Source organism: Hylaeus anthracinus, unplaced genomic scaffold, assembly GCF_026225885.1.
Source record: "Hylaeus anthracinus isolate JK02 unplaced genomic scaffold, UHH_iyHylAnth1.0_haploid 11982, whole genome shotgun sequence".
Classification (NCBI taxonomy): Eukaryota; Metazoa; Arthropoda; class Insecta; order Hymenoptera; family Colletidae; genus Hylaeus; species Hylaeus anthracinus.
The window spans coordinates 13,512,949-13,537,131 of NW_026534330.1; the positions used below are offsets into that span (position 1 = coordinate 13,512,949).

Genomic DNA, 24,183 nt, shown 5'->3' on the forward strand with positions numbered 1-24,183 from the left:
CAGTATTCATGAATTTGGCGAGGTTACAAAAGTTAAATAATAAACCCATCCCGAACCAAGACATCTGAAACACAACACAGACAATAGCAAGAGATGAATGGAACAAACTATGGACCTCCACCCAAACAACCAAAATCCACGAGATTCCACAAGATTTTGAACAAGAACTTGAACAGAAAAGAAAGAGTAGTTATGACTCGAAAATAACACATGAATACTTAATAAAAAAAAGAGACTCTCCACAATGCGACCTCTGCAACATCGAAACAACAACCAAGCACCTAATATTCGAATGCCGAAGATATGATGCCGAAAGACGACAATCCCCGCTTTTTGCACACATAAAGAACATATCAATCACTACTTGTTCCCAAAAGGCCAGCGCTTCAGTTTGAAAAATGCCGGAGATACGAATTTTTGAAAAAACGCCGAATTTTCCGGTTTTCTAGATTTTTCTCCGTTCCTTATTATCCGATCGAGATGTTTGAGGTCTCATTCTGTAGGTATTTTCATCACCTACATTTTATCTCATTGGAGCATTGATATTGCTGCATTAGTTTAAAATTTATAAGCAAAAAACGACAATAATCACGATTTTTTAGCATTAAATTGTAAATAACAAGAAAACGGAACAGAGTTAGGAGTGAAAAATATATACCTATTAATCTACGCATCTCCTTTTATGTAACTGCACAATCGATTTGCTGTTACTAGTTTTGTCACAAAAACGCTGTTTTAATTCTCTACCGATTGGCCTACTATTAAAACCAGACTCAGCCCTAACTCCTCAAGACCACGTACAAAACACCATCAAATATTTGAGAGACACCAACCTGTTCCACAAAATATGAAATATCCTCGTCGCTAATGACCATGCAGTCGATGCGACTTAAAGCCTCTATTTAAAAAGAAAAAGAAAAACAGAATATTTTTGAGAATGAAAATTGTATATAATCGTAGATGTAAAATGGGTTTGTTTGAAAGTTGCGGTAAAAATATTGATTTACGATTATTGTTCCACTTTCGGTTAAGGTAGATTAAAATTCGTTTGAAATGGATTTAAAAATGGATTGAAAAATTCGTATCTAATACTAGAACAACCGTCAGATTATCTAATCTTCAATAGTTTCGAGAGAAAATTTTAACTCTGTACAAGTTATCACGACTTCTACTCTGCCAGCCAACGTGTTAAAATTTCCAACATCCTTCCCGATACGATAAATCAATCTTCCTAATCTCAAGATTACATTACTAGGCGACCCGTTTCGAGAAGACGGTCCAGGCAATCCCAAATAGCAATTAACAGAGTAGGCGGAAGCCACGTTACGAATGCCTCGAAGCCCGACGTGTTTGGGCGCCAGTTGAAGCGAAGCTGCGAAGCCTAAATAGCACGGTCCGATTGTTTATCAGGCGTCACGCTAATCCTGCGGCACAATTGATCTGTCTATAATGAACGTCCAATTCTGACGGAGGTTCGAATCGAGCAAACTTGAATTCCCCGTCGCACAAAGGGCGTAACACGTGAACGGAGGAGTGGGGAAGAGGGGGTCAGGTCGAGGTGCTCCTTAGGATCAACATCCTGTCGATGAAGAAGGGGGTTCACTGACCACCGCGACGCGATCGTTATGTTTAAAGAACGGAGCTTGGACGTTGTTGTCTTTTGGTCAGTGCACCCCGGCATCAGTCGCGGCGCGGATCTAAACTCGGATCCCGACTGCGATAAACACAGCCGTATTTCCCGCTTTATAAACTCCGCGCGTGGTCCCAGCCGGCGAAGAAGCCTTTATTCGAGCGTAGGTGGACGTTCCGACTGGGTTCCTATTGTTTCCAGAGGTCGCGGAGTCGTTCGGGTTCGAGACTCGGGCTGGACGAGAACGTTACGACCGCTACGACTCTAATTACTTCGGTAGAGTCGATCTGTTAGCGAAAAGGTACGCATAGAGGGTGACATAATATATTTGAAAGGTAGGTCCAGACAATTGTTATTTGAGAGAACGAATTTATGTTCAGGAAGTGCATCTCCCTTTTAAGTTACCGCTGGAAGCTTTAATTATCGCCGACGTTGCGCAACGAATGTAAATATTGCTCAAAGAAAGCGCGGATCGAAGGCCGCGAGTTGAATGTTTACGGAACACTCGTGCTCGATATTGCGGATGCGACTGTGGGAAGCAGAATGATTTATGCGGTAGAGCTGGTTTCTGTGCACTTATCGTAGACAAATTTGTGCAGTTATGGAGACATTACTGTGGGATCAAATTACGCGCCAGCTGTAGATATGGTGCGTGTAATGAGGTGTGCATGGGTGTATGTTTGAAAAGCGCGAATCAGGAAGCATGATAGATGGAATGTTTGCAAACGATTGTATGAATTGGCAAGGTTGGAAACAGAGAGCAAGGAAGAATGAGTGCGAGAGAGACAGGAAATACAAGAGACGGTGAGCGAGCGTAAGGATGAATGTTAGAATGTAAGGAGAAGCGAGCGTGAGTAGTTTGAAGAATAAAGAATTTTTGTAGAAGCGTATAAGTGTTTTGATATTAGTCCCCGGAATTCCTACATTACTGTATCTCCGAAACCATAAGAGATATTTAAAATATTTTAAACATAAAATTTAATGGTTTTTAAGGTTCTTCGTTTTTGGAAACTGATCTAACAGAAAAACTACAGGAGTCTCGTCTGCGCTCAAATGAAATATTTACCTAAATAAAAGTGCTGGATTCTGTGCATTTATCGTAGACAAATTTGTGCAGTTATGGAGACATTACTGTGGGATCAAATTACGCGTCAGCCGTAGATATGGTGCGCGTAATGAGGTGTGCCCACTGCTTTTCTCTTTGAACTAGAGAATTGTCCGAACCGTCTCAACACGAGGATCTACAGCCAGTACCACGCGAATACCTTTGTTAACTTCGTTCAATTTCGCTCGACGTTGTACTTGTTAAATAATAATAAAGTAACGAATCAAACGGAATACAACAGTGTTATCAAAATTTAAACGCCTTGCAATTCTAACGACTGTGTTAGATGATATTGCATACAACAGGTTCATAGGTATGTCGATAATCTGTTTATTATTTATTTCTTTACTTTATAAGGATACGTAATCTGTTTTGTATCGGTTAATGCAACTATTGGTCCAGTTTTGCACATGTGCTTTTTTCCATGTCACATCTACATTGTTTTATATCAATGTTAAATTCTTACATTACATTCTTTACATGTCTGTTGCACCATGTAGCTCGGATACCCCGGAATCGCTAATCCAGTACTGTAGCTACTATCAAACAGCTACAGCCCCCGAGGGTTGCATTAATGATTTGATTTTGTGCATCTACCCTGAATTCGATTATTCCTCTGAAGAGAGTTCCATCAGGAGGGGAAAACCATCACTTCAGCTATCCATCATAGACTAGTGTTAACCCTTTGCACTCGAGAGGTGACTCAGTCACCATTAGGTTTCACGTAGCAAATCTACAATACCTAAGTTTCATTAGGTTTAATTTCTTTGGAGCTCGAAGTGTCAATAAAATGTTTGTCGGCGAGATTCTCAAATCTAGATAGCTTAGAATTCATGGCAATAGAATGCTAAGAAACACCTCGAGTTGCTGGCAGATACCAGAAAAAAAGGCCTGCACATACTTCCTCAAACTTAGATACTATACTTCCCCCAATCAACCTAACTCTCTCCACAATGACATAAACTATCCCTCTATCCCTCTATTTCTCTGAGGAGAGCTTTAATCACTAGGTCAAACCATCTCCGTGACTATCATTATTATCTCATACTTCTGAAAACCTAAGACATCCACAGCACAATTCATTAATCCGGCTACCTTAATTCCCCCCACTATGTATAAATCAGGGTAGACTCGTGCGACATACGATCGACGGTGGTGTGCACGGATCAGAAGCGGGCTTCAGTGAACCAATGGGGTCGCGGTGTTAATATTTCATCCTGTATCTTGAACCGACCTCGACCCACGCCAGCGAACGTTTGCACGCACGTGGCCGGGGTATATTTATTTTATTCGACCCTCGTACGCTTGGTAACGAGAGCGCGCGCTGTCGTCTAACAGCGCAGCTCTGAACGCGCCCACCCGTATTTGTTTGCAGCAATCGTTTGAATGAATCCGCGAGAGGGGGAGCTCTAATCCTTAAATATTCGATGCTAGGAATAGATTCGGTTTCGAAATGCCCTCAGGGATCGTCCTTGGGAGCCCACACTTATTTTTAATGCCTACCTCGAACAGCTACAGTAGCAATCTTTGTTAATAGCACGGTTATGAGCCGAAGATTCGCGTATCATTGAGATGACTGGTGATACGGGTGCGCAAGTGGCGTTTCACAAGGCTAAACGGAGTGTCGATTATCGCAACATAGTCAACTACGAAATGGCTTTAAGGGGTACGCAACATTTAAATGATTCTGGTAATACTAAGGTGCAAGAAGAAGGGCATGAGGGGAAATCACTTGAAACGAGTCCACAGAGGCATTCTTCCAAGCTGTTAGTGATAGTTGAAAGCTGGTGTCTCGAGATATCGTCCTGAGGACCTCCATAACGGCGGTAGCAATCTTTTGATAATGACATGGCTCTGAGCTAAAGGCCCATGTATCATGGGACCCTGAGCAGACTGCCTACAAGGGGTAAACTCGACTCAAATGACTCCCCATACTACCACAGATATACAAATGACATCGTACAAGGTTAAATTTAACAGAGTGCAAGCTATCGGTATATGGTCAAGTGTAATTGGAAACTATAATGCATTTCTTGAGGAGTCTGTGAAGCTTTTCACAAGACATTGACTTGTACGTGGTAAGAAGAAAATAGTTTGTCTGTTGGCAACGTAGAACACTCTATCGGTAACTCCTACGATCATTCAAGGTTCTACATTACTAAACGTTACCGACGGAATGCCCTGCTTTACCTGCGGTACCCTACATTATCTATTAGATACTCCTATATTAGAATTTAATTAACTAAGCAACTTGTGTGAAGTGAACTCTATTGGGAAACGTTGAGTTATTTATAATATAATTGGCAACGTTTCGACGAGACCCGGAACTGTCCTATTGAGTAAAGGTCGCGAATGAATAACCGTGAGTTGCTTTTGTTTCTTATCCGTTGTTGAAATCAAATTTTTACTTCTGACTTCCATTTCCGGTGCTATGATTAAATAGGGCCCAGCTATCTTGGGTGGGGATCAACAGGAAATCGGAAACAAAACAAATCACCGGCAGGGAGCGACGTGTGGCCGAACTGGGTTATCGAACAATTACATTCGAACAAGTATAAATTGCGGAAGTGACGATGCGATTAAACACGCTTGCGGTAAAATTCAGCCACGTTCTGATGTAATTTATCAATGGGGCTTCCAATGAATGATCGTCGAACCCGAACGTGCGCTAGTATATACAAAAATTGTTGCTGATAGGGCTTATCGCGTTGAAGGAAGAAACTCACTGGAATGTATCGTGAAATTCTATTAATATTGTAGTAGCATCGTCTTGGATAAATGCAATTTAGAATATTTAAGATAAAAAAACAAGAACAACGTGGAAATGGTTTATTAATGTTTGGGTTTGTGATGAGAGCCTTTTTCAGTACTATATTCTAGTCTAATATGATTTTATATAGTCTAATGCTGTAAGTTGATGACTACGATGACATAACAAGTTGCTTTGTTGGTGGTACAGAGCACTTTATCGATAGTACAGGTAGTCCTATTGACAATGTAGGACACTCTATTTATAAATTCTTTGACCAGTGTTCTACATTACCGAGTCTTACCGACAGAATGCACTGCATTGCCCACAGTATTCGACATTATCGATCAGGTCCTCCTTTTCTTTCTAGAATCTAATTAATTTCTTAGTATTCTATTGCCACGAATGCTAAGCTTAATCAGGTCACCTTTACCTTGTCGACAACCATTTTATAGACGCTTCGAGTTCCAAAGAAATTAAATCTAAACAAATATTATTGTTGGCCGATTTACTGCGTCAAACCTAGTGGTGAACGAGAGTCATCTCTCGAGCGCAACGAGTTAATTTATATTCTTTTCGAATTCTAGAGAATGTTACCTTATGTTTTCCAAAGCATCGAAGAATTTATGACTCCCTACCAATATCCATTTCGCGATATCCAAGAAGTGCCAACTGCACAGTTCACGATGTTTATTGTATTTCTTTCTCGACGTCTTACGAGGCTTTAACTTCACTCTAACGGCCATATAAGTTTCAGCTGGATACGACTCTATCCCACATCGATTCCGTAAGCGTCTTCGCCACCCCCCGCGTCTCTTGGCGAAGATCTCATATCAGAAACACGGTGACATCGGTTCTATTTCTTCGCACGCTGCCTTTCCGACGCGGATATCATCTCTGGCCACGGATATTATCGTCGAGCTAGGAAATCGACGCGACGTCGGACAAAGGAAGAGCTTAATGGCGTGGTAACCACGTCCTGCGCGATTGTTCACCCTTCCGTTTTCTTTTCAACGCGCACGTCGACGTCGAACGACACTCCTGTGCGTACAGAGACGGTTGTTCGAAGCTCCGTAGGAAAAATTCCAGCTTGTCATCCAAAGTAAGCATGACAAAGATGGCTTTAGAACTAGCAAAAACTCTACTTAACATAATAAGAAGTTTATGTTTGAAAAGACAGGTTGAAGTCACTGGCAAGGCGAGGTCTAATCATGGCAAGTAGTATGAATTCTTTGGCGCAATTAAAGCTGATATTGCTATCGATAAAAAACGAAGTTTTGTGTATGAATTCCTTGGGAGAAACTAAATGAAAAATTTCTTTACCATTTTGCAATCGGAAGTTTTGTGGCCTAGATATGAGCAGTTTATGTTTAATTATGTGACCTCCAGCGTGCGCCATTTTGTCCCAGGCAGCTGACGACGCGTAGCTGCGAACGCAAAAACCTTGAATGCTTATATTACGATAACCAAAACTCGGATTGGAAAATGGACAAGGACCTTTCATTCGTATCGACACGAAGAAGTGATCTCAAAGCGAGGTTTCACGTTTTTGGTAATATTCTACAGTGAGTAACTTTAATATTCGGACACTATGAGATTTTTACTTTGTGAAACATCATAACTTCGTTTCTAATAAAACATATAAAAAAACATAATCAAGTATTATATTAACGTATATGTGTAGTAAACAATAGTATAAGTTTTACTTACATAACTTACAATAGTTGTTAAATAACACGATTTAAAATTCGAAGTCAGTACTACCAATGAAAAGTGAGCTGAAATCGATTTGGGTTTGTAATTCGATTAACTAAAAATAATTTGTATTTGTCGGGATAATTAGTAAAAGTCCATTATTATAACAATATAGTCAATCTTAAAAGTATTCATACCCTCTGTGTCAATTGAAGAAAGTCTACACTAAATAATAGTTTTGATGTTTCCAAATAAATGTTTTATTATAAATATGTACATGAATAAACTTGATGTATATACATATACAGGGTGGTCCACGCAACTGTTTCAAGTCATAACTCCGTTATTATTGCATTTACGAAAAAATGTCAAAGGAAAAAGACAAATGGTTCGAAGAGCACTATATCTGTAGGCCATAAAATTTTTTTCAGATGCAGCAGTGCATATGCAATTAGCAATTGCATCAATTCTTTAAATAGAAATGCATATTTTTTTTTTACCCAGATCGATTCTTTTGTTCATTCTACGTAACTAATGATTAGGGTACCATGGCAAAAAAATTATTAGATCTCGAGATATTTTCAAAAAGTGTCTTTACTGAAGGAGATGCTCAAACGCTTCATGACTAGTCAGGTAAACACGCTTGTAAAGGTAAACACCCTTTCGAGATTGTTATCATAACAGAAACTGATTTGTACGAGTAAGCATTTCATCATTCAGTAGCAATTCACGTATCGTAACTCGAGTACGAAAACTAAGAATTTGAATAAGTGTAACTGTACTTCACTAAATACAAGAAAATGTATTTTACTAACAGGGAGAAACAAGATATGTACGACACTTTTATGTTGTGTGATGCGGATCATTTAAACACAGTTATACAAACAATAAAAAAACGTTATCAGACATGTTTAGAATGTAATGGAGAAGCGTTGGAGCATCTTCTTCAATAAAGACATTTTTTTAATATATCTCGAGAACTAATAATTTTTTTGCAATGGTACCCTAATCATTCTTTACGTAGAATGGACAGAAGAATCGATCTGTGTAAAAAAAAATATGCATTTCTATTTAAAGAATTGATGCAATTGCTAATTGCATATGCACTGCTGCATCTGAAAAAAATGTTATGGCCTACAGATATAGTGCTCTTCGAACCATTTGTCTTTCTCCTTTGACATTTTTTCGTAAATGCAATAATAACGGAGTTATGACTTGAAACAATTGCGTGGACCACCCTGTATATACATATTCTATATACATATAGGCACACTAATATTCACTCTTACTCGATTCGTATGTAAATACTAACAAATCAAACGGTTTAAATAGAAATAAATAAATTACAACTGTACGCGGAGCATGAAAATACGTCTCAGTCCTATCTCTAAGCTTCAATTATTGATCCCTGTCTCTCTACTTTGAAATTGGACGACTTTTCGACGAACAGACGAATTCCCGACGTTCCCGAAAACAAGTAGCTCCAAGTGAGCGCAAAATTCCCCGAGGGGGCGGCCAAACGCTACAAAAAGCGGCGTCCGTCCAAGAAATTCCGAGCGCACTTCTCGCGAATAACTCGGAACAACTTAATTGCTTAACGAGTCGGATTATGCAAATGACGCGTCACTTCTGCCCACGCTTGTCGCGCCCGCTTGTACGGTTGATTACAACGTTGAGACTCTCCTACCGAAACCAGAAAGCTCTAATTTTGAAAAAAACCTTGTGCTCTGTTCCATTTTTCTTTCCTTTCTCTTTTATCACGCGTTCAAATCATACGGTTGATTATGTATTTAGAGAATTCTTGATGGAAAATCAAGGTGATGGAAAATCATGGTTCATTCGTTTAGAATTTATTCGAATTTATTTCTAATGGTCGATCGATGCTCGGAACAGAGCATTTCATTCGCAACATTTGGAACTCCGGAACTTGGAGTTTAAAATATTGGATTGTCTCAAAAGTTTTTTTCCGTGACTTGCATTCAGTTATTTTGTATGGCACTATTTATATAAATAGACAACCCAATTTCTTAGATGCTAATATTGTAATAGTAATGGAGCAAAATGATGACAACCTAATATTTACCACGTTTAATCAACACGATAAGCGGCCCGGTTGATTTAGTTTTCAAACGCAGTATCGCGCGATTATAGTTTGCTATCGCGTACACGAGTGAACGAATCGCTGGCGTAAATTAGCGGGGGTTGTCGTAGCGATAGCTCGCGATTTTTATCCAGTTCCCAGATCCCAGACAATCGCGACACGCTTTTTTCCCCGCGGCGACAGAGATTGAGCCGTAAAAACTGGCGTCGCCTCCGCGCCGTATAAATCTGCCACACGTCGGGCAAGTAAAAATGTGTCTGCCTATAAATACTCGCTCGCTACAATGAGTACAAACGGATCGTTTCACAGCGAGTTTAGGACTTTGGGCGTTCTTCACCCTCGTCAACGTCATCGAAACCTATCAAATCGCAGCCGTGCCGCGTAGTCGCAATCGAATAACGATTTAATGCGCCGGCAAATGGAGGATCCCTCACTTTCGAGGCCTCTGGGTGTCGATAGGGGACAAGGGATATACATGATCACTTTTCCAACGAATATGGTGCACTCGGGCTTTTTGGGTGAATTTTAGGAAACGAAGTAAAGTAGAGCGAAATAAAATGAGATAAATTAAAGTAGGGCGTGTGAAAATTAAAGGAAGTTGACGAAAATAAGAGATAAAGGCGAATTATCTCTACGTAGAGAAGTATCTCTATATTCAATTATATATACAGGGTGTCCCAAAAGTCAGGGAGGAGCCGGAAATGGGGGGTAGCTGAGACGATTCTGAACAACAATTTCCTTTGCAAAAATGTCGGATGGGGCTTCGTTAAGGAGATATTAAGAGAAAACCACTAATATATATATTATTAATAACTATAGTACATATAATCTAAGTCTCAACCTGATGGTCATTGCAATGCACCTACACTAATTTTAGTAGCCATCAAATTTTGCTTATTGTTATTCTACAATACAATAATGTAATTATTAAACACTCTTGTATATACAGTGGGTGTAGAAAGTATTCGTACACCGATAAATTTCCAAAAAAACTGTGTAAAATTGTAATTTATTAACTTATTTTTTATAAACAATGACATTCTACATATTCTCGGAAATCTCTAAGATAGATATAGTCCAAATAACATTTACTAGTTGATATAATTTGTGAAATTAACAAGAAAAAAACAATTAATCGATAGAAATGTTGAAGCAATAAATATTCGCACAACAATTTATGATATAAACTAATATAATAAATAAATGCTAAACATAACCAGAATGCATGTGCACTAATGCAAAATCAAACAACAATATTGTTATGATAATTGTAGAATATAATCAACATATACATTATATATATTTTATGTATGCTATCTATATGTATAATTGTACGTCATAAATGCATAAGATCCATAGACTACTCATCAGGTAAGGCTAAGGTTATATAATATATGTATAGATTAGTAATAATACAGACAAGGTTGAGAACAGAATATTGGTAATTCGATATATAATAAGAATTAATTTCTACACCTAACAAATGAAACAACAAAAAATAAAATAAAATGGGCCAAAACGAAATATAATTAAATGAAATTAAGAAACCTTGTTCCTTCAGGAAACGTTGCTCCAGCACGCTGTGGGAACCGTGGCACCGTGTCCTTCATTGGGGCAGACGATGATTCACAATAGTAAACACGCGTGATCTCAACCGTGCCACTCGAAATCTAAAGAGACAATGACGAGCCGACGCGCTAGTCTCAGGTATGTTGTGGTTCGGGGGAAATCGGTTCGTCCCGAAACTATTCATAAATATAAATCGAAGTTTGATTCGACCCCGTTTGGAAGCCACGATTGTGTAGCGGGAATCTACCGCGCGCGGTAAAATTGAATTCTTTCAATCGAGAACATTATCAAGAGAAATTCGCGAAAGTAATTAATATTGGAGCACCGAGAAATAACAAGATAAATTCCCCATTTTCAAATAAAAGATTACTCTAACAGATTGAATAAAAGAGATGAAAGAATTTAATTTAACGTTCAATTTATGACTTTTAATTACCCATGTACCCATGCGTTCCACATTTCCAAAATGTTCCAGAATGATATATTTCGCAAGAGTGAATGAAGAACAGCGTGCAACGGAATTCATCTCACCCAATCTGCTATGCAACAACGCCTCCGTCACGCTGATTCCGAGACCACCCGCTTTGTTTTCATTTTTAGGACCGACTTGCGTGTGTGCATTAGTACATTAAGAGAGAACTGGCTTCTCTTGTTAACTCTTTGAGATCCTGTGTCTCGAGGTTGATTCGCACTCGCCATTTCAAAGCACACGTTTCAATGTTATTTTTTTAGATGATATTCAATATCTCAAAACGATTATTAACACTTTCGTTACGGACGAAAATAAGTAGCCGTTCGCTGGGAGCTGCAATTATGATATTTTTTTTAATGAAAAATTTCTTGCAAATGTTCTAATATGATTATTTTGAAAAACATATATTTGTTGTAACTTATTTAATATATAATATGATTGCCGAACAAAAAAAAGAAATGAAAATTAAAAAATAATAAAAACAACCATATATTTTCAGTTGGAGGCACATGTGCGTCATCCGCAGCGAAAGTGTTAAATCATCAAGAATAGTATCGAGTTGATAATTTTGACTCTAAAAATGTTCCAATCAAATTTATCGTGAATCGGATAACGACACTTAATATTATGAAGAGATATCAAGTCAAGTGGGGAAAAACACTCGATCGATAAAATTTGACAACGTCGAATACTCGACTGATAAAATAGGTTGCATGATTGGCAATGCAGATCACACCTTCGACAGCTTTACCGACAGAAAGCACTGCCAGTAAATCACTATTGTACCGGTAGAATACACCATCATCGAATGTATTAAAAAAGCTTTATACATCCCTCTTTACGAGTATCAGTAATATCATATAACCCTCTACAAACGTTTCAAAATATTTGTTCGCTAGTAATGACACATTTTCACTAATAGATAATGAAAGCTACATACAACTAACTAGGATGGTACATTGTCGAGCCTTACCGACAGAATGCAATGCATTACCGATAGAAGAAGCTATCTTATCGATCACTCCTTGACTAATTCCAAATTTTAATGCAAACTAAAACAAATTTCGACTACTGTTAGAATAGTTTTACTTCTCCAACGTCCTTCTGCAGACGTTCGACACTTCTATACACTTCAAAAGTCATAAAAGTTTCAAGTCCCTCCTTTGACATCCCATTTCTCGAATTGCATTCGCGTATGCCTGAAAAATAATTTCGAAACGATTGACGACGCGTCGGTCACGTGGAAACGTCTCGCTCCGAAAGTACGCGTCAAAGGCAGGAAAATGGGATCGTTGGAGATGAAGGAATATTTCTGCCAGCATTTTATCGTCGTTGCACGACGAGATAGTCGTTCCGAAAAGATCGAGGGCCGTAAATCTCGAGCGAGACCTGGGGGCCATGAAAATGATTTACAGCGAGACGCTTTTGCAGCATATTGAACAATTACTATTTCCGAGGAGTACGCAAACAGAAGCGAGTGGGAAAGAAGATGAAGAAGAGCTTGTGGATAATCTTGAGACGAACTTCGTTAAAGAATGCTCGTTATGGAAGTCTGAAGTGCGAGCATTTTTCGGATCCTCGATCCATTTCCCGTATAGCGAGGTCATTAGAAGTATTAACAACTATCGGATGGGGCAATTTGGAGCACCGCGATTCGATTAGAAACCAGAGGTCTAGAGTATACTGTACCACGAGTTCTGCAATTAGTATCGCACGGATAAAATATTATTTAAAATACTAAATAGTAAGTAGCTCCACTTTTTCTTCTATTCCATACATTGGCAGCTCTGATTTAGTGTAATCCTCGACATGGTAGAGTCCTTTGTTGTCCTTGGCTTTTTTGTAGTATCTACCAGAGACTTGAGTTGCTTTCTTGGCATTCTATTGCCGCGAATGCTAAGCTATCGAGATTTGAGAATCAGGTCACCTTTACCTCGCCGACAATCATTTTATTGACACTTCGAGTACCAAAGAAATTAAACCTAAAGAAACATTATTGCTGATAGATTTGCTGCGTGAAACCTAATGGTGACTGAGAGTTACCTCTCGAATGCAAAGGGTTAATAATGCGACGTATCCAGTCGGTAAGGCTTACCGACACCTTAGAATAGCCTGCATTACCAACAAAAGGCTCTTCATTACCAACAAAATGCTCTACATTATCAATAAAACGTCCTGCATTACCAACAGAATGGCCTGTATGGTCACCAGGGAACTCCTCGAGGCTGATACAATTCCCCCAGGAACACGACTCCCTGTTACATGTTAATGAAGGGGGATAAGACGTCCCTCGAGCACATTGCGCATCCGTCTGCGAAGATCCAAGGTTGCGAGACGCTTCATGCTGACACGAACGTTCGCCGCGAGATCGGTGTAACAGGAACCGCGATAAATTAGACGGCAGGGCTCGGACATCGTCGTCATTAGCCTCGTCTCTCAAAAGACGCGTTGCGTGCGAATAATGGACGCGCGGGCGACAGTTGCGAAAGCGGTACTCAATGAAGACGTGTAGCTTGACACAAGAGAACAACTCGTTCGAGCGAAATTAAAAGATTGCCCGGGGCTGTTTGTTCCTGGCACCTCCTCACTGACCATTATGTCAATCGTCGAAAAACGCATCCGGAGTTTTCCAAGGAGTCCAGACGCAGAAGAATCGGCGGTCTCGCGAACGTCTTTTCTCGGGAGCTGTTAATATGACAGACATGCAAAGTCTTTGTTATACAGTCGGTAAGGTTAAATACTCTGTCGTTCAATATCGGTAATGCAGGGTGCTTATGTGATAAAACAGATTAAGCTGCCGGTAACTAAACCGCGAGTAAATCTTCGATCAACACGGTCTGATGGTAACTATCTCCCATATAATTCTCCAGTAATTCGATCCTACTATTGATTATTTCATGCCAAGTGTCACAAATCCTAATACCTTAACCGTACTTTAAACTGCACAACTATAGCTACCCAGTGTCCCTAAATTAACAACGTCAGGACTTCCCCAGTGACTGAAGTGCTAGAATGTAGTCCTTCTTTGAACTGCTACCCATTCCCAAAATCTCGGTCCGAAAAGTCCCATGGCCGTACGTCTCGTCAGCGTCTAGCAGACCCTCGAAGAGGCCTCTGAAATTATGCGTGCACGGGAAAGCGTATCGATCACGTTCGTCCGCGACGAGGAATGGCCGCGGGGGTGAAAAATAAGAAAGAAGGGGACGGGCTAGCATAATTCGAAGTCCCTCCGAATTCCAGCGGGCGATGGTCTGAGTAAGCAACGTTCAGACTGCGCCAGGAAAGAAAAGGAAGAGAGAATGACGCGGAAGATGGCGAACAGAGACGCCTTCAAGGCAATGCACTTCCCAGGGGGGCGATTATTGAACGCGGTATCTCGGAAGTGGGTATAAAAATAAAAATAGGGAAAAAATAGAGAGGGAAGCTGGAGCTGTAACGATAATGGCAAACGTTAATAACGCCAACCTGGTCCAGCAGGGGGAGAGGTAGGAAAGACGGACCGACGAATCTCTTCCACGAGACTTATCTCGCTAATGAGGCTTGACCATCTGACCATATAGATTCCCTCTTTTTATTTGCTCAACCGAGCCGGGAACCCACGCGCGCTTAGCGATCGAGGAACCTCGAAGTCTTGCGTCCTGGCGTTTCACGGACCTTCGAAGAACGACGGTTAGGACCATCGAACCGTCATTTTGAACTGTGACGTTAGGGACGTTTCTTGGGTAAGAATCTTCGCGATTGGAAATGAGCGGAAGTTGGACTTTTTTAATAGTCCAAGAGCTAGCTACGAAAATCAGAAATGATAAGGTGGAGCGAAAATTTGTATCTAATTTCGAATTCGGTTAAAAACACTCCTTACTAGATAAAGACCATAGCGCTCCAGCCAGAAGTCGATAAAGTTCTAAAAAAATTGTTTAAATTTCAATGAGAAGGTGCAGTTCTGGCGAATTCGTTTTTCAATTTTCAATTTGCGAATTTTTTTTTCAATTTTTATACAACTTTATCGACTTCTGGCAACGTTTAAGCACCGACCTAGACTTCTGACAATAGCTTTGCGCGATTTCTACAGTTAAAAACTGTAGAACTGTAACTACACAACATTTCAGAGCTGCACTCAAAGATTTTATTTTGATTAAAAATTAACATGTTTGTTTAGATATAAATTTTCGCTGCACCTTATCATTCCTGATTTTCGTAGCCAGCTCTCCGTCTATAAAGGGAAGACGAAAATGAAAGAGGGGAATAGAAATGGAAGAAAATAAAAGAAAATAATGGAAAATTTAAAAAAAATGAAAAGAAACAGAAGAAATGATAAAGAAATGAAGAAAAATGAACACGATTGAACAAACTAGAATTAAATGGAGTGAAAGAAAATTAAAAAGGTAAATTAAAGTGAGCGAAAATGACTAAAATTTGAAGAAAATAAAATGCAACGAAGTAACCTTCTTTTTCGGAAAGACGTGCAATGTTCGTCGCTGTGATAAACGATGATTCAGAAGAACAAACACCAGTGACCTCATGGTCTTCATTTCGCCACTTAAAACCCAAGGGGGCGAATAACGTTCCCCTCAGGACTGGATACCCATTGTCCACCCTGTTTTGGACCGAACTTCCTTTACGAAAACACTGATAAATAATAAAATATCACTTGGAAAGATTCCAAAAACAAAAGAAATCCTTAATAAAACTTCGACTCTGAGAGTTGATTAAATTAATGGAAGATACTTCCACCAGAAATCCAGAAAAAGACTGGCAAATTACTCGGGTTTTTTCATCGGTTGAAAAAAATGGCGCTTTTTCAGTTTCAAATGGGGCTCCAGGCACCCCCCTCAACCTTTTTGACGAAGGAAACTTTTCCACGTTCTGTCCAATGGCGCGAAAGAGAGAACACGGTCCATGCAGCATGTGTTCGTATCACCTGCCCTGCAGTTGGCAACCGAGTTGCAGCTGCACACCACCGCGGGTGCAACGATATACGCGGAGACTGGCCAGAAATCCAGCTCAGGATTCGGTACGTAGCTGGAATGCAAGGAGAAACGAGACGGCTGAGAAAGGACGAGAATGAATCGAGCAAGATTATCGTGAGGCTTTCTTTTCTTCCAGGGGCTTGTTAATCTTGGTAGAATCTCCTAAACCCGGGTAAACCTGGGGACACCAGCTGCGAACATCGAGGAGCTCGTCCACTCATTTTAGAAGTATAAAGGAAAGAGTGAACCGTGGGGTAATTGGTAAGGTAGACAGTTCTGTTGGTAAAAGCTGGCAATGTAGAACACTCGAACGATAAAGCAGATCGCTCTACTGGCAATGTAGGACACGCTTTGTCGATAAATCTTTGGATTAATTAGTGTTCTACATTACCGAGCCTTACCCGCTACATCACCAACAGGCTCTACTTGGCCTCTGCCTTTCTCTTCATGACTCCAACAAGGGAAGGCTCAGAAGTGATACTCACCGATTGCAATGAAATTTGGAAGAGTGATAGATCTATGTCTAGAATAAGCGTAACTTTAATATTAGCCGCAGATAGCCAGCCATTTTTGAGAAAAATTAGTTTAAATATGTAGCGAAAGCCCATAACGGGATGTACATGCGGACAAACTGCCTTCGTAAGATGTTCTTGGTGTAATTTAAATCTATGTTTTTACTGTTTCTATGATAGATTTCATCTTAATTTGTGTACTCCTGTCTTTGCAGAATGTATATAAAACTTTTATTATAAATTGTACGTAACAAATAAATAAATATATATACACATTTTTACTCTGGCAAAAAATTGCTTTCAATAACAAAACTCTGTTAAAAACGACAAAAATTAATAGTAGACCGTACTTGAACCCGGGGCAAGAAGACGATAAGCCGGCATGCTAGCCACTATGCCGCTGACCAATACCGTTTGAAGTTGTGTTAGCAACAGGAATGCATCCCGCTATGGGCTTATACTACATATTTAAACTAACTTTTCTCAAAAAATGGCTGGCCATCTGCGGCTAATATTACAGTTACGCTTATTCTAGATATAGATCTTCTAACACTCTACCAAATTTCATTGCAATCGGTGAGTATCACTTCTGAGCCTTTCCTTGTAAGCACGTCTGCCTAGCTACCCCCTCCCCTCACTTACATAAAATTTAAGGACAAAATTACATAATAATGCGCTATTTATGCGCTCTTCAAATCCGTAAGAAAAAAGTTTTGCGCTCGCTCCGTTTAATGCAAAAAAATTTATTTAAATGGGAGGTTGAGTAGGGTGCCAATCAGCCCCCCGCATATTAATGATAAGCAATATTGACAGAAAAACATGCAGGAATTATTAAGGGACTTCCCTCTTGGTACAAATGCCAGTTACGAGACAAAACTTACATCTGTACCAAGAGGGAAGTCCCTTAAGGAATGGAGCGCAAAAATTGGAGTTACTTTAATATAATAGCGCATAAATCCAGTATTAATCGTGTACAGTTGAATAATGAAATTTCAGTAATATTAGTCAGTTACGAGACAAAACTTGCATTTGCACCAAGAGGGAAGTCAGTCCCTTAAGGGATGGAGCGCAAAAATCGAAATTGCTCTTATACGGTAGCGCATAATTAGCGCATAATTCCTGGATGTTTTTCTGTCAATATTGCTTATTATTAATATGTGAGGGAGCTGACTGGCAGCCTACTCAGCCCCCCCCCCCATTTAAATAAATTTTTTTGCATTAAACGGAGCGAGCACAAAATTTTTTTCTTACGGATTTGAAGAGCGTATAAATACCGCATTATTATGTAATTTTTTCCTTAAATTTTATGTAAGTAGGGGGGGCTAGCTAGGCAAACGTCTTGTAAGCTACCTCTCGAGGTTGATTCCTTTTACAATATAGAGGCCCTAGACCTGGAAATGGAATAAAATCAACGGCTTTCTTGTCTCCCCCTTCCTCATCCCGTACATCCCAATTTTCGAGCCACCTAAGGTGTCATTCGGACCACTTCGAAAAAGTTTTGTTCGACACCGACGAACTGGCGGAATCGAGGTCTAAAAAACCCACTTTGCACGCAAGAACGTGACGCGAGCCGCTGCCAGAAGCCGCCTGAAAAGGTTCGCTCCCGGATCGAGGAGGAGGGAGAGGTGAGGGGGAGAGGTGGGGCTACCTGGGCGAAGCAAGGTGCATTCTTCGGGCAGCGCCACTTTTCTCCAGGCCAGCGAATGCACGGACCCACGCCACGCACGCGAGAAGCCGGTATCAAAGGAGCCGATGTTTCACGTGCAGGGGCACCACGACACCGACCGGTTGCGTCTTCGACACGGAGGGAACGGTCGCGTGCATCCAGAGCTTTCGGGGGACGAGTGTCGTCGAATATCTCACAGTGGCATCTCTCCGTTCCCTTTCTCTCTCTCCTTTTTCGCCTTTGTGATCTCGGTTTCCCGCCGCGGAGTCGCAATCTCGAAAATTCGTCGACGCCCGAGTAACCCGAACCGCGACCTGACGAATACCGTCTAGGTGGAATCTTTCTAGTCCAAATAAGAAAAAGACGAGTGCCTTTTAGAGTAAACATATCCGAATGGGTCTATGAAGCTGTTGTCTCAGGTGCATTTTAGGTGCTCGTCCGCGTACCTATTGTGAGACACAATTTTTGGGACTACTCCCATATTTTCGGTCGTTAGTTCGATGGTTTTCGATGAAAGCGTTTGCAATTTTTAGTGATGTTATTGTATTGGGTTGTCCGGAAAGTTCATGTCTATTTTTGAGAAAAATTCAAAGGTATATTTGAATTTTGATATATATTATTGCGGCGGCATGAAGATGCCGCAATATTGCGAAGTTGCATCGTCGCGGCAGCGTGAAGATGCTGCGACGATGTGAAGTGCGTTCTGAAGAGCGAGCGAAAGCGAATCATCGGGATGTTCCGGTCTCCAAGAGAACCGGCAACTTTTGAATGGGAGAACGTCGCCAGACTTGCTTTCGAACGGACGTGTTTACTAATCGAGTTGTTGTTATAGTTAATAAACGTATTGTGTTCTTGTTCCTTTTATAAAAGACGTGTTAATTATTTAAAATGACTAATCCTCGATGTGGCACCACCTCCCGGCGCAACAATATTTATTGAATTATATATGTACCATTTTGTTCCACAACCTTTCCACCTGTTAAGGAATGTACACATTTTATTTGTCTTCAGCCATTTCGATATATTCAGACCTGTACCGCCTACTAAAAATTGGCATGGACTTTCCAGACAGCCCAATATATTAACCTTTTGCGGTCGTATGTCTACTCTCAACCACCAAAACTTTTTTACCGTTTCGGTCGTTTGTCTGCTCTCAGCCACCACAACAAAGAACCATACTAATCTTATATTGTATTCCACAAATTGAAAAGATTTAAGCCATTAGATAATAGTAATAGATTCTAAGATATCAGTGCAATAATAGATTAATGGAAAGATTAATGAAAAGATCGTTAGTAATTATTATGTGTTAGGTTATACAAGAATATATGAACCAGTGGGTGAAATATCTACATGATAAATTTTTCAAAGACAAATCTATCGAATATTGTTATTTTTTCTGTAACAGATTGTAATGAATACCAAATAGTCGAAAATACTTGGTAGAATTTGAAATAATATTTTACAAATTGTGTTTAAGTGTAATTAGGCATTCTGTTTTCTTAAAATATTTCAAAAACAATACTCCAAAATGCCAAGAAGAAAGTTACCGAGAGATGCCACATGATGGAGAACCATAAAATATAATTTTTACATAAAATCGTTATATTAAAACACATTATTGTGTAAACATATACCTAAAGTCCATAAAAGAAATTAATTCCGACCAGTACAATAGCCATGGCTAAATTTAATACGTCCGCAAAGGGTTAATACATTACTACTCACCAAGTTTCAAAAGAATCATGGAATTAAAGGTTAATTAATTCCCTCAAGGTAGCGTGCTCGATATCGTTCCAACATTTCGGATTTTCAATAAATATTTATAAGTTTTATAAATCTCAACAGATTCTTTTGAAACTCTGTGAATAGTAGCGTGTTAATATGAAGTAATATCACTAAAAATTGTAAACGATTTTATCGAGGAACGACGGAGTTATTCCCAAAAGTACGAATAACTGTAAAATTGCGTGTCTCGTTCTACTTCACTTCGATATTTCTGAAATTTGTTATGAATACCAGCTAAACATCCAAAAAGTGAATCGTGACCAAGATTAAAATAAAAAGCACAAATAACTAATTTAAATAAATAAAATCGATGAAATAAAAACCACAGAAATGTATAAACCAGAAAATTGAAAAAAATCCAAGTGACACGTCCCATTCGCCGTCGATAATAAATAATAATTGACCAAGATTGAGTCTCTAGTAGATTGCTCCAATCTGCGCAACACGATACACTCGTTTCACAAATCGTTATCCCAGCGAAATCGTTCGATCTTGTACGCCAGCAACATTATCAGAAACGCCAATCGGCGTGCAGCCTCGAATATTGACACTCGCGAGTCCCACAGCGAGCCGACAGAGGAAAAGAGACGCGGGACGCCGTATAATAAGTTGAAAATTATTTCAAACGCGTGCGTGAACATTTCGCGCGGTAATTGCGCTGCCCCAGTGTAATTTCAAGCGTGCGCTCCCATATCTTTCCTCGATATCGGCGCGCATTAACGTGCACGACCAATTACAGCCGGCTGAAATTCGATTGCGACGCGCGTATCGGCCTTCGACGAAGAAAATTCTCAATTATTCAGGAATTATCAGTGCCTCTGTGTCGATCGATCGGCTCATTAAACGGGCCTCTTCCGTCTCGTCGTCCATGGGAAGCGAACCGTGAGCCGACAATCGAAACGAAACCGTTTATTTTGTCCCGTGGTTAGACGTCGAACAAAGTGAAATTACTTCCTATGACTATATTAAAGGGAGACAGCTGGAAGTGAGATCTTTATGAGGAAGGCGAATATTGAGGGGAAATGGTAGATGAAAGCTCGGAAGATAAGGTAAAGGGCTTTGTTGGTAATGTAACGTGCCTTGACGGTTAGACTTGGAAAGATACAACCCTTAGTATCGACAGATCTACTGACAGGTGGTTCTACATTGCCAGCAGAGTGGTGTTCGTTAATGGATCGCGGTACCTACTCCCGTTGACAGAGTAATCTACTATATTGAACTCCTACCAATATTGAAAATATTATTACTAGCGTAAATAATTTATGTTTAACAATGCTTCAAGAGGAATGGACCTTAATATAGTCTCTCTTTAATATAGCCACGTTCGTCTATTTAAAAAACATACGGAAATGGGATGATTACATCGTACAGAATGTGAATATTGAGAGGAAATGGTAAAGCTAAGAAGACAAGGCGAAATGTCTGTTGGTAATGTACTCTGGCTTAACAGTACGTCTCGGTAAGATAGAACCGACTTATCGACAGAGTACCTTACATTGCCAACAGGGCTACCTTCCTTAACAATCGAGGGCCCTACATTGCCAATTCTTTCCGACAGGGTAACCTACCTTATCGAACTACTACCAACAAAGAAGGTATTATTACCAGCGTAAATAATTTATTTTCAACTATGTTTCGAGAGGAGTAAACATACAAATATCGTTCTATTGCATTCCAAACCATCCCCACGTGCTTTTCAATTAGGGCCCAGCGAGAAAAACACGAGAAACAGAGGGAATACACAGCTTTAATATACTCAGATCGAAATGGCCACCGACGCGGAATAGAATGATTCGATTAGAGCGGCATAATTAAATTGACGACGAACAGGGTGAAATGGGCCGGTACCAGCATCGAGACTAGCAAGTAATTCGCTCGTGGACCAAGTGTCGCGTTGAACAAACGCCGGGGAATGCTCGTGCGTTGATATTTGCGCTTGTACAAATATGCGCTTTCAATCGGCAATCAACGAGTCGCGTGAAACACCGTGCACCGGGCTAAATAGGAAAATAGTTCGGGGAGGAGGTCTTGCACGATTTGAAATTGGATAATGCATGGTAAATATTGCGAGTACTGTTGCAGGATAATCCCGCTAAATATTCTTTATCCGCAGCCGATTCAAACCAAGACGTCTGAGAGTGTCCTCTCTCGTGGAACACGTCGTTCTGAATATTTTTTCCATTTTATTGGAGCTTCTTTCGAAGAGGAAAAAAAGGAACGACGTAAAATTGTCAAAGCAGAACATTAACTGAAAGGTTTTTCGAGGCTCGTAGCCAGCGAAAGCTGCTGGCGGACGTCGGTAAATTAACAAAGGGACAAATTACGAGCGGTATCGAAACTGGTTCCACGAGGAGGCGGCGGCTTTATTTCTTAGCCAGGCATTCACGAAAATTGTTCGTTACCTCGTTAATTATACAACGGACTACGGAGCCGTTCAATTGCAACGCGGAACCGTCGACGTTAGCCAATTAATATGCGTTATAGTACTTGAAATACGATAATGATCGCTGCACATTTCGCGGTCGTGCGAGCGTCATTAATATTGATCGGTTTCAATTTTCATCGATCAACATGGCCACGTCTCCGTCTTATTCGAGGCCTCATCAGAGTTTTTAATCTGACGTCTCGTTCACTCGCTTGACAATTTGCGTGTGAAGTATGTTTACACGCTCAAAAGATCCACCTATATGAAGTATAATATTCATTTAAAAAAGAACTTTACTTGTAGAGTCGCCATTTGGGATCAAACATCGTCGTGCAAACATTAGTCGATAAGTCCTTTTCCATTTTGCAATCCGAACTTTCGTTATCAAGATACAAAGCAATCAAAGTTTTAGCGCGCGCAGCGACCTTTGCGAGCTACGCGCGTTCAGCTGACTGAAATAAAAATGGCATCCGCCGGGAGATACATTTGTGAACTTTAATTGCTTGTATCTAGGTAACGGAGCTTTGGATTGCGAAATGGTAAAGAAATTTTCTGATTCCTTTTCATCCGAGGAATATACAGAGTGAGTCTTATAACGTGACGACCTCAAATAACTCGTAAGGTATTCGTTGTACGACAAAATGTTTCAAACAAAAGTTGCGTGGTATCTAGGGGGACATACAGTGATGTAATCTGTTTTTGATTACCTTACTTTTTTATTGATATATTAGGGTCACCTTCAGTTTTTTAAATGGAATATCCAATATTTTTTTTTGAATTCGGATAAATCATCAAATTTTGCGTAAAAAAGTATTACACGAAGTGAGACTTCAAATGCTTCAAATGATTCTTAGCACGACTTTATTCACGTGGGTAGGTCATGCCTGTAAACAAGTTCCCTGTTAAATATTAATAATCATCAACACGAAATGCCTATTTAGTATCTCGGTAGCGTTAAAGTCGTATTGAGAAAGGTGCTACATTTTTGTTACGATGTTCAGTAACAGTGAAACAACGTTATGATAATTGTTTATGGCGCGTGTGAAGAAAATGCTATAACAGCTAAGATCTTGTACCAAGCTAAGTATCCTGATCGAAATCAGTCATCGTATTTTGCCTTCTTAAGGCTTAGTCGAAGACTCAAAGAACATGGCAATTTTAATCTACAGAAACATAAAAAAAAAAAAATATACATGTTGAATTGAGTAACCTCTTCCTTTTCGAAGTCGGTTAAAATGGTATCACAAAGTTGTGAATAATGAAGGATGTCGTACTTCAACCTTAGCAGCTATTGTCCATAAACTTCTTTTATAAATATCTCAGTAATTTTTCATTTAAAGTCCCATATTCATGTAATACTTTTTTACGCAAAATTTCATGATTTATCCGAATACGAAAAAAAAATATTAGACATTCCATTTAAAAAACTGAAGGTGACCCTAATATCTCAATAAAAAAGTAAAGTACTGAAAAACAGATTACAGCACTGTATGTCTCCCTAGAT

General features: G+C 39.8%; 1 protein-coding gene across 3 annotated transcripts in view; it reads right to left on the bottom strand.

The window, feature by feature from the left end:
• The window catches only part of LOC128886395 (glypican-6), a 242,882-nt gene that overhangs the window by 64,384 nt on the left and 154,315 nt on the right, over positions 1-24,183 (bottom strand). The window contains exon 1 of one of the 3 annotated variants that reach the window (XM_054141262.1): positions 10,829-10,940. The exons of the other annotated variants lie outside the window; for them this stretch is intronic. The gene's annotated coding sequence lies outside the window, so the exon portion shown is untranslated. Of the gene's footprint in view, positions 1-10,828; positions 10,941-24,183 lie in introns of those variants that run through there. 3 annotated transcript variants of the gene reach the window in all.